At 47.6% G+C, this 11,737-nt stretch overlaps 1 protein-coding gene and 1 long non-coding RNA gene across 3 annotated transcripts in view; one reads left to right on the top strand and one right to left on the bottom strand.

Annotated features, from left to right (window-relative positions):
- Window positions 1-284: 284 nt before the first annotated feature.
- On the bottom strand, window positions 285-6,282 carry LOC141573940 (uncharacterized). The gene is made up of 3 exons (XR_012500437.1): window positions 4,449-6,282; window positions 3,765-4,052; window positions 285-1,343 (listed from the first exon to the last, which is right to left on the bottom strand). It is a non-coding gene; the product is annotated as an uncharacterized LOC141573940 (long non-coding RNA).
- Window positions 6,283-6,420: 138 nt separating this feature from the next.
- Window positions 6,421-11,737, top strand: part of ZC3H7A (zinc finger CCCH-type containing 7A) — a 32,270-nt gene continuing 26,953 nt past the window's right edge. Inside the window, exon 1 of one of the 2 annotated variants that reach the window (XM_074346811.1) lies at window positions 6,421-6,576. The gene's annotated coding sequence lies outside the window, so the exon portion shown is untranslated. Of the gene's footprint in view, window positions 6,577-11,470; window positions 11,617-11,737 lie in introns of those variants that run through there. The other variant, XM_045521725.2, reaches the window with a different exon arrangement.

The raw sequence follows: 11,737 nt of genomic DNA, 5'->3' as shown, positions 1-11,737 counted from the left end.
TTCCTCCCCCAGTTACAGGGACTTCTTTGCTAGATTTGGATGTCCTCCTACAAAGAGAGGTGTCAAAACACTGTAACACCTAATATGGATAAACTAGTAGAATTGGTTTCAACCAATTCCCTGATCAAAGCTAAAGAAAAGCAATCTTTGATGATACTGTAGATGAAGTGAGGAGAATCAACATTTGAATTGAGTAGCAAAGAAAGCTCTTACAAGGTCATGTTGAACCCAGGAATGTTTAAAGCCTAGATAGGTATGTTTAGTCTAGAAAAGAAACAAGAGATTTAAATCCATCCCACAATAAATTTATGTGAAACATACTTATATGAATATTTTTGGTTGTAACATCACGCACATGCACACACACACATACAGGGATATTTGGCTCTCTGCACATATGCACCTGTAGCAGTGTGTGTTCCTAGAAATATCTCTTCTAGTGAACACACATGTCTTAAATATCATGCTTGAAGGTTGGGTGCTGAATGTTATGGAGTAGAGCTGGCTCAGGGTTTTTTTGTTTTTTTTTTTTTAATTGATATTTAAAGTTTATAGCACAAGCAGATGACCATGATTCCGATTTAGAATTTATTCACATGTATTTCTTTTTGTAAATGTCTTTAAAATATATTCATTTAAATTTCTGCTATAAATCAGTCTAGAGCAGATGTAGGTTTGTGCTAAGTACATTTTATAACAACTTCACAGAAGGGAAAAATGGCTTTGGGCATGTTTTTGGAAACATTCATGCAGTTACTCAAGGGAGAATTTGTACATTTTTTATATTTATGGTTTCTGCAATTTCCTAATAAGCCTTGGCACCCTGCCAAAGGCTATAAAAGACCAAGTAAAATTTATGATCCTTGAGCACGATAAAAAAAAAAAAAAAGCACTCTATTGTAGATTACTTGGATTAAAGGAGCCTGACAGCAGTTTCCTTTAATTGAGGCAGTATCTCTTAAACTGCAGTCAGTGGTGAATTTTCTTCTGATTTCATGTAAATGCTCATTTACCCATATCCTGACAATCTCACATGTCGAAGGCAAAGATCTTGGACTCTACATCCAACAGATCATATATTCCCTTAATCTGTGTTTTTGGTTCATTACAGGGGTCTCCATGCTCCTTCCTGTTCTATTGTCTGTTTCCAAAACCCATATCTTCAAATAGCAAGTTTCATTTTAAGCATCTTGAGGGTAGGAACCGTGACTGTAGATTTTGGAATTCAGCAAACTGCCCTGAATGTAGTTGGCACTTCTATTTGTTGAACAGATGAATGGAGCTCCCTGGATCTCATCCACAATTCCAGAAGGACCAGTTCCAGGTGGCTTGAGTTCCAGAGGCTGGAGGCAGTAGAAATTATGGGCAGGATTAATCACAGGACAGGGGGAGGGAAGACCAGCTGGGAATAGGCATGGAGTGGAAGACGGAACACATGGAAAAGGGACACTTCTGTTCCAACTTTGGGGGCAGAAAGAAGTAGGGGAAAGAATTGCACTTGGGTCTAGGGAGGGAGTACTCCTGATTTCTCATGTTCTATCCCCAGAAGCTACTAGGAATTGGATTAATTCTTTTTCTGAATATTAAATGTGTCCCCCCAAATACAAGCAAGGAACTGTGTGATAGATACATTGTGGCACTAAACTTAGTATCAAATCCAGGCTGAGAACCAAGGGAAAGCACTTCAGAAGGCAAAGGTCTGCTTTCCTACTACTGTGCAGAGTATCCTTCAGGGAAGCACCTAAGAATTCCTGGAAAAAATGCTGACAAGGAAGACATAAAGTCTTATTACTTCTCCAATTATTTATGTATCTGCTCCCTTTCTTCCCCCTTGGATAATTAGGGCATAATTAGGGCTCTCTTGCCTCAATCAATGTTTAGGAGCTAGCTTGCAGTTCATTACACATTTAAATGGATGCTCAGGCAACCAGCCCATGGGCAGAGTTTTAGCAAGCCATTTTCAAAGCTGAATAGCATTAGATAAATACCAAGAGAAAGTGGAGAAGAAGCAAATGCATAATCCATATAGTACCTACAAAGCCAAGTAAAGGAGTCCAGTCAATATCTTTTGTATCTTTCTTATACATTAGCATTTCATCAAAGCATAATTTGGAAGAAGTATAGCCCAGGTGATCCACAGCGATTACTCAATTCACTTGATTATTCAAGAAGGAATGTAATAACATTAACCTGCACATTTAGGTTCCAGCAGAGAGCATTGACAAAGTTCAATGTGTGTGGCTTGTCAAAATATCATGGGGTCATTTGACAAACGTTTAACATGCCTTTCATGTTCTGAGTTGCTATAAAATTGAGGGTTTTCCTTTTCTGGCACAGGTATGTAATAGCTGCAACAGATCGTTTTTATTATTCATTCTTATGTGAGGTTGGCCCTGTGGGCAATCCATTTCTGTAGGTAATGCCATGATAATGGCCTCGAGACTGTGGGTTTCTCTCTCAGGCTCCATTTTCAAGCCAGTGACTCTCAAGTTATTTTTCCACCTCAGAGCACCTAAGAAATCTGTCACCCTTTCATCATGCCCTCCAGGAACAGTTTCTCCAAAAGCAGTAACTGCCAGGGGAGCTTGGGAGCATGCGTCACAGTATCTGGGGGTGGGGTGGGGTGGGATGCGTTGCAAGTACCTCTTCCCACCCCCAAGGTTATGCTTATTTCATTCATTAGTCAACACCTTTAGAGAAACATAACTGCTGGTTACTGAACATTCTCTGTGCAGGTGACCTTACATACACGGTATTTAATCCTCACCATGGCAGAGGGACTATTAGCCACATTTAAAGATGAGCTCAAGACTGAGATGTAAGAAACTGGTCCAGCGCCATCCAGATGGGTAAGGAGTGAGTTGGGACTTAATCTATGTTTCTTAAAGTCTCTCTCCTTCCACCATTGTGCTGCCTCCTACTGCCCAGCTGCTTGTATCTTAGATGTTCACTGTCTCAGCCCATTCCTGCTGCTCTCACAGAACACCACAGACAGGGTGCTTAAACAGCAGACATTTATTTCTCACAGACCTGAAGGCTGGGAAGTCTGAGATCAAGGTGCCAGATGATCTAGTGTCTGGTGAGACCCTCTTCCTGGTCTGCAAATAGGCATCTTCTTGTGTCCTCACATAAGGGGCAGAGAAATCGTCTCCCTCCCTTTATAAGGGCACTAATATCATTCATAAGGGCTCCACCCTCATGACCTAGGCACCTCCCAAAGGCCCCACCTCCTAATAACATCACATTGAGGGTTACAATTTCTAATACATGAATTTGGGAGAGGGGACACAAACACTTATTCTATAACATTGATTTTATATTTATTTGGAGGAGCTTGAGTGAGAGTGTATGGTATTTATAACGATATAGAACATCTTTTTTTTTTTTTTTTTGAGGGGACCTAGGATGTGAATATATAAAACAAAAACCACTTTTGTCATGGGCACGTGCCAGCTTCAGCTGAGAATCTTGGAGGACTTTACACATGAAACAGAACTACCACTGCTGTCACTGCCTGGGTGCAGGAGCCACTGTCCAGAGATCCCCATGGCCCAAAACTCCCTCCCAGATTTCCAGATGAGTGCTAGGAGATGGGTTCTTTCACTAAGATACCCAGTTTGGTGCCCAGCTGAAGGGAAAACCAAGGTAACTAAAAATAGACTCATATACTGCCTCCTTATTCGCTTGAGAAATGACAGGACAGCATGCAGGGGAGTGGAGAATCCAAGTTGAGTAAGAAGACTGAAGTCACAAACACAACATACCTTAGGAAAAACAGAACCTATCTAAAAAGAACAGGCCTTGTTCTTCTCTTCTTTAAAATACAAATGTTCTGGCCATAAGAACTCTTCCATATATACATGTGGAGATCATCCTGGATTATCTGGATGGGCTCAATGTAATTACAAGAAGGCAGGAGAGTCAGAGGAGACGTGATATCAGAGGCAGAAACGGAGCGATGCGTTGTAGAAAGGCTTGATTAACCGACCATTGCTGGCTTTGAAGATGATGGAAGCGTCCACCAGCCAAGGAAGGCAGGCGACCCCTAGAAGCTGGGAAAGGCAAGGGAACAGATTCTTTCTTAGAGCCTCCAGAAGGAACCAGCCCTGCCCACATCTTGGCTCTAGCCTAATGAGACCCATTTCAGACTTCAGATCTCCAAAACTGTAAGATAATAAGTATGTGTGGTCTTAAGCCACTAAGTCTGTGGTGATTTGTTACAGCAGCCATGGAAAACTCACACAATCCCACAGAGTTTTTTCTTGTGCTGGCAGAATACCACCCATCTTTCTGTAGGTTTACATGAAGCTAAGGGCCTAACCCTTGCTTATCTGTGATCTCATCTCCCTGAGACCCCACCCAGCTCTCTGTGGTCCAGCCACCCTGGCCTTTCAGCATCTTCCAACTTAAAATGTTTCCTCTCTCCATGAACCCCTGCAATTTGTTACCTCTTGTTCATCCTACAGCTCTTAGCTCCAAATTTCCCAGGGACATCCATTCGAGAAGTGTTTATGGAGTGCGAGGCACTATTCCAGGGGCTGTGAATGGAGAACAAAACAAGAAGGGTCTCTGCTGTCCTAGTGGGGTGGAGGCAGACCACAAATAAGTACCCCAATAATTAAACATGGTCATTTTAGACAGTGATGAGTGCTGTAAAGAGGGAGCAGGGGGCTGGGTTAATGAGCAATCTTAGGTGGCCATCAGGGACAGCCTCTCCAGGAGATGTCTGAGCTGAGACCTGAGTGATGTGCAAAACCCTTCCTCAGGGGGGCCTCCCCTAAAGCCACCCTGCCAGCTCTCCTGGAATGTTTCTGTCACAGGGCTTACCTGGTGTTATGGACTGAATGGTATCCCCTCCAAATTTACATGTTGAAGCCCTAACATGATTTTATCTGGAGATAGAGCTTTTGTGGAGGTAATTAAGGTTAAATGAAGTCGGGGGGCAGGGGCTAATCCAACATGACAGGTGTCCTTATAAGAAGAGAAATGCTTGTGCCCAGAGGAGAAGACATGTGAGGAGAGCAAGAAGGTGACCATCTACTGGCCAAAGAGAGTATTCTCACCAGATACCAACCCTACCAACACCTTGACCTTGGACTTCCAGCCTCCAGAATCGTGAGAAAACGAATTTCTTGTTTCAGCCTCCAGGTCTGTGGTATTTCATTATGACTGTCTGAGCCGACTCACGCAACTGGTTTGTAATCTACATCACCCAAACCTCTGTCAGAGCCACCTAGCTAGTCTCCTGGCTCCCTGTCTAGTCCTTCCTATGGCCCAGTCCCTACACAGTAGCGGGAGAGAACGTTCTAAAACGTAAATCAGGTCAGGTCACTCCCAATTCAGACTCATTAGTGCCGCACAGAACAAACTCCATATTCCAATTGTAGCCCCTCTCTGACACTCAGACCTCTCTCTGCTCACACACCCCAGCCAAAGAGGCCTTTCCTGCTCCCCAGACACCAAACTCTGGCCTCAAGACCTTTGCACATTTCTGCACGGCTGTCACCTTCTCAGAGGCCTTCCCTGACTCATCCCCCCAACTTAGGTGGAACCATCACTTTCATCACGGTCTCACTACCCTGCTGTAGTCTCTTTGGTTCTTACTGCCTGAAATGGTCTTCTCTGTAGCTCTGCGGCTCCCCGCCGCCACTGCCCATCCCATTACAGGGTAGGGACTCTGCCCTGCCCTCTGCTGAGCCCCAGAGCACAGCTGGCTGTTGAAAACACAGGTGGATGAGGTGGCATTTGGGCGGGGACCTGGGGTCAGGGAGCCAGGCCCTCCAAGCGTCCGAGGCTGTCCCTCCGTCCCAGAGCTGCCACTGAGCTCCGTGCTCCCTCTTCCCCAGCTGGAGGAATGGGGGCAACAACGGTTGCTCTGACGCTTCAAAGAGTTACAACTAGCAGAGTAGGACGCACCGGACAAGGACTCGCTAAATAAACAGTGTCTCAGGGGAGCCCTCTCGATACATGAAACTAGGTCAGTTCCCTGTTAAGACGCTGTTCTAACTCCCGACTCTTCTGCTCCGGGGCCGCTGCCCAGAAAAAAAACACCCACGGCGCCCATAAATTTGAATCACACGTCCACCACTAATCGGTTCTCAGAATGAGCGCGTTCGGGCACCGCTCGTCATTTTACTGGCTCCATTCGCGGCCCCAGCCCGGCGGAGAACGCGCGCCCACTTCGGGGGCGGCCCCGGAGCCCAGGGCCGAGGGTCGCCGCTGCCGGGTCTCGCCGCCGCCGGGTCCGCCGCCGCCGCCGCCGCCGCCGCCGCCGCCGCCGGGTCCGCCGCCGGGTCCGCCGCCGCCGCCGCCGCCGCCCGGCCCGACGTGGCGCCGCCACCGCCCCCGGCGCCGACGCTCGCGGGCGCAGCCAATGGCGGCGTCTCCCGGGCGGCGGGCGCGGCCTCCGGCCGCCAGAGGGCGCCGCGCGGGCACAGCCGAGCCGCTGCCGCTGCCACCGCCGGTCGCGGAGGGAAGCTGCGAGCGAGCGCCCAGGCCGCCGCTGCCACCGCCGCCGCTGCCGCCGCCCGCTGACCGCGCGCCGCTACTTCCCCGCCGGCGCGGCCGTCCCCGCAGGTAGGTGGGCGCCGCCGGGCCCCGCCGCCCGCCTGGCCCGCGCGGCGCCCCTCCCCCGCGCGGCGCCCCCGCCCGGCGCGCGCCCGCCGCCTCCTCGTGCTCGCGCGCGGCCGGTAACGGATGCCGGGCGGGGGAGGGGCGGCGCGCACGGCCCCCCGCGGCGAAGCGGCGGCCCGGGGGCTAGGGCTCGGCCACAAAGGGCGCGCGGCCCCTGCGGGGCGGGTGTGGGGGCAGTCCGAGGGCGCGCGGCCGCCTGGGCCCTGGCGGGCGGGCGGGTCCCGGTCCCGTCCCTCGCCTGGGGGCGGCGGGGGGCTCTCCCTGGGGGTGCGTCTCCGCCAAGTGGGGCGCAGAGGGCTGCAGCACCCTCCATCCCGTGCCTGCGTGCATTTCCGTTGGCAAAGCACCTCTCGTTATTTAACTCAAAAAATATGTATTTTTTTCATTATCTGTGTATGTTCTGGTGATCGGAGACCCCCTAATTCAGTACCTTGGGTTTGAGGAGCGGGGAGCGTGTGGCTCGTTTATTTCGGGTTAGTCCTTCCCCTCAACCACCCCCCTCCCTTTTTTTTCGGTGCGGGGCGCCCGTCTAGGACGCCCGGCGAATGGTTTCCTGCCTTTATTGTGGATACGGAGATTGCCAGGCTTTAGATTTCTTTTTCCCACCCTTAAAGAATGAAGATCTGTCAGTTCCCATTAGCGTGAATTTCCTGTTGGGGACGGTCATTGTAGGGGTGTGGTCAAGCTGGAACGCTCTGGCTGGTCCCGAGAGGTCGCGCCTGCGCCCTGATTGGGTGGCTTTATCGGGAGTCGGGCATTTTCCCCCCCGTCCGGACATGTAGAGATAAAAGGAGGTACCGTGTTAGGTATTTAAGGACCGAGGGTCTGCCTAAACTCCATGTGCACTTCGCAGGGAGGTGGCCACTGACTGCAAGGGCTATTGAGCACATGGAATGTGGCTAGACCGAATTGAAATGCACTCCTGAATTTTACGACTCCCGATTTTAAACACTTAGAAAAGAGAAAAAGTAAAATGTCTCATTCATAATTTTTTCTGCTTAAATAATGCAGATTGAGATGATAATGTTTTGAACATGTTAGGTTAACTGAAATACAATACTAAAATCTCACTGGTTTCATTTTACTTTTTTTTTTTTTTAACATGGCTACTTGAAAAGTTTAAGTTAGATGCAACTCTCATATTTCTATTGGACAGCGTTCAACTAACTAGAGCATCCGAGTCGGGGCAGGGATAGCTGGGAGCCCATGCCATCTGCTTATCTTTTCCTGCTTCTCTGATGGCATGTGGCCTCCTCTCTCCTAGGCTCTCAAAGAACCCCCTGCCCCTCCCTTCTCACCCTCAGCTGAACTGTTGAACTGATTGCTCAATGAGAATCTTGTCCTAATATACAGAATAGTTCAAGTTAATGGACAGCATGTTCTTGGTTGAAAAAAATTTTTCTGTTTGCTGGAGTCTGGAAATAAGATTCGACTTAGAATCCGATCACTTGAGTTATTGAAGCTGAATATTTTCAATATGTGAGTGCGTGTGATGTAAAGAGCGTGTTAATTTTCAGGGCATCTGCCACCTAAGTAACTGTGACTTTTGCCTGGGGGTTCGTCATACCCTGACCTACACCCTTTCCCTTCCCTGTCCTTAGATACTGTCAGTTTTTGCCAATAAAAATGGTGGTTGTCGGTCATACTGTCCCCTAGTTCTTAATTTTGATTGACTGTAAAACCTGCCAATTTGGAAGGGTTAAATCAATGTTGTGAGTGGGAGAATCAATTACTATAGAATCTTAACTCTAGGAATGTTGAGAGTGACTTGAAAAGTTGTGAGCATTCCAATAAAGGATGAGATAGAAACAGATGTCTGTATCCTTTTGCCTCGGATACCTTAGAAGGGCATTCTAGAGAAAGTATGATGTGTGGACTTCTAGATAGTATCTTGAAATATGTGTGTGTGTTTTAATGAAAATACTTTTTCTCCACAGTGTTAGGATTGGAAGTTAAATTTGTTTTCTCCAAAGTGTGAAGTGTTTACAATTCAAGAAAAAAACTTTAGATAGCATTTTTAGGGGGAGAAATAGGTAAAACACTAATCCAGAAGTTTCAAAATTCATGCTTATGACAATACATCTGTTTTAATTCACGCATACACAAAAAAGCATATTATATTGAGGTGAAAAATTTCCTTGATGTAAAGAAACAAGGCCACTTAACTTTATGAGGTTTTGCCCCAATAAGAAATTTGCTTTTTAATTTTGGTGACATGTTGTTTAGTTAATTAATACTAATTAATTTCATATACCTTGCAAAGCCATGGGAACCATATAATGGATGGAGTAAGAGAGGCAGAAATTTTTCTGTTTCACAAACAAGGGAATGGAACCTTTGTATTTTATTAGACTACCTGAATCTAGAATGGGATATTCAGAATCTGGCCCTTCAGAATGCCCCTTCTAGAGTCCTGGGCATGTCACTGACCCAGGGTCTGGGTGACTTTGGGCAAACTATTTGTCTGGAAGATTACCCATCTTACTTGTTCATTCCTCCCATACAGAGTTCATGGATGAGGTGAGGTGTTCCCTGGGCCTTCTGGGAGGGCTGGCCACAGTAAAGGGGCCCCTGGCACATGTTGTATCTGACAGCAATTTCAAAATGAATAGCTCCAGGTGGGGTGGGGGGCAAAAATATGAAAATACCTTCCCCATGTTGTTTAGCACAGCCCTCATCATATGGTTTTCATTGTCAGTAAAAGGGAAAAACTTTCTCATAAAGTATCCAGTAGGAGACTGACTGCTTCAAGAAGGTGGTAGAACATTTATAATAATGTTGCACTCCCTGGATCTGTGGTCCCTGTGGGGTGCAGTGTAGCCACACAGTTTGGCAAGTGTTACCAGCGTGATCTGTTACAAGTTGGGGTTTGACAGGAATGTTACTTTAACTACTTTGTTTGCTTGTTTGTTTATGCGATTTCCTGGAGAGGCTTGAGTCTGAGGATAGTATTTAATACAGATTGGTAATTGTAATTTTTCACTTAAAATTTAGGAATACATTTTCAGGCAAAAACACAAGCACTGCACCGCCTCCCCTGGGGCACTTTCTCTGGTCCTGTGTGAAGAGGTCTTGTAAATAAGGCTGTTTAATGTTTACTCCTTGGATCTAAACACTTGATGTTGTGGGCGGAGCATATTTCCCTGTGAAGATCATCCCAGAGCGCTGCCCTCCCTCCCCGTGCCCGAGGCATTTCCGTGGACACCCTCTGCTTGTCTGAGTAGCTTTAAATCATGCCCCTTGCACACGTCATTGTGTGTGCCTGCGTGTGCAGTGGCCTGTATTTATTCTGTTCCTCTTGGGTGGCTTTTAAGCTCCTGCCTGCCTGTCAGAGCTGTATCTGTCTTTCAGACCCAGCCCAGGGCGAACTTAGGCGTGCTCGCCGTCCTCCAGGCGGCACCGGCACTGGTACTGGCCCTGGTGGTGTGGAACAGCTCCGTGGATAAGAATTCAGGCTCCAAGCCAGCCTGTCCGGCTCTGCCACTTCTGAGCTGTGTGATCCTGGACTCTTTATGTCAGTTCTCTGTGCTTTGGTGGCTTCCAGTACCTACCTCTTAGGGTTATTAGGAGGATTAAGTGATTTAATACATGTAAAGCATTAAGAACAATGCTTGGCATCCAATAAGAGCATCAGTGTCAGCTATTATTTCTACCTATACCATTCATTGTAGTCATTTTCCTTGGTGTCTTCTGATAATGGGAGATAGTTTCTAAAGTTACTGTGTAAGTCCACAATCTCATGGATCTGAACATGTCTAGTGACTGGAGTTGTACTCGACATCAATCAACAGGCCTGGAATAAACATTTAAAGGAATTGTAATGGAGACCTGGGGATGTTTCCGCCAATAAAACTTCAGAGTTTTAAAATCAGCCAATTCCAGAAAGGTGATGTTCCAGCTTGCAAGAATTTAGTTAATACAGTGAAATTCAGTTTGAGTTTCTTGCTTTAAGATATACTTTTCCCAAACTTCCCCACCTCCCCACCACTCCACCGTTTCCTTCTGGTTCAAGGAGAAGAGGGCGTGTCTGACTGTTGGCAATGAATGAAACCCTTCACCGTACTCCTTCAGGTTTTTGCCTGTCACTGTCACTGGTTGATTCCCACTCTGTTGATTCATCCCCAGCCTTGTTCCCTAAGGAGGTGGGTCCCCCTTGGCGACCCCTGCTCCTGTGTAGTTATGTCCCCCAGGCCCCATCCTTTGTTACGCTTGCCTTGAGTGAGCAGCTGGACCCAGTCCGAACTCTCAGGCCCCTGAGCTTTGGGTGGAGCATTCTCTTCCCACTTGGTCACTTCATTCAAGCCATTTATTGCCCTGGACCCAGATAGTGGAAACAGTCAAGACTGAGAAAGATAGGGATCCCCTTGAAGGGAGTGACAGGGTGGGAGTGGGGTGTGGTGCTAGGGTAGGTGAAGAGGGACAGCCTCTGAAGCTGACGTTGAAGCCAAGGCTCTGGGGTGAAAGGAGCCAGCTCCGTTCAGATCTAGGAAGAGTGTCGTGGACAGAGGGAACAGGAAGTATGAGGTCCCGGAACCTCAGAGCCCTTGACTCACTCATTCCAGGAACCCACAGGAAGAAGGCCAGTGTGGCAGGAGCTGAGTGGGGGGTCGGATGAGGGCGGCATCATGATGAGGAGTCTAGATTTTACGCTAAGTGCCTAAGGGACACCATGGGAGGATTTTAAGCAGGGCTGTAATAACTGATTTGTGTTTTTAAAGAGCATTCCTTTCAGTTTAGTGTGGGAAATGAATGGGGGAGGGGACAGCGGGGAGGACAGAGAGCTGAGAGCAGAGACAGGAAAGGAGGGTATTGCGACATCCACCTGTGCCCTGGGCCGAGGTGGCCGAGGAGGGGCTGAGAGCCGGCACATGTTTTGACAGTTTCACCGACAGAAGCCTTGTCAGTGGATTGATTGGAAGTGGTGAGAGAAAGAAGGTTTCTGTTTTGAGCAACTGGCCAGAAGGTGGTTTTGTTACTGAAAAGGTAAGTTTGGGCCAAGGGTTAGGCATAGGAGGAGGGCATAGGAGTAGGGGAAGCATTACAGTTAAAAATGCTGAGTGAAGGTCACAGACAGACCCAGAATTTTGTGTGGGCCTTATATGTA

This window comes from Camelus bactrianus, chromosome 18, assembly GCF_048773025.1.
Source record: "Camelus bactrianus isolate YW-2024 breed Bactrian camel chromosome 18, ASM4877302v1, whole genome shotgun sequence".
Taxonomy (NCBI): Eukaryota; Metazoa; Chordata; class Mammalia; order Artiodactyla; family Camelidae; genus Camelus; species Camelus bactrianus.
Note: the sequence above shows the minus strand (reverse complement) of the source record. Positions and strands in the feature narration are given on the sequence as shown.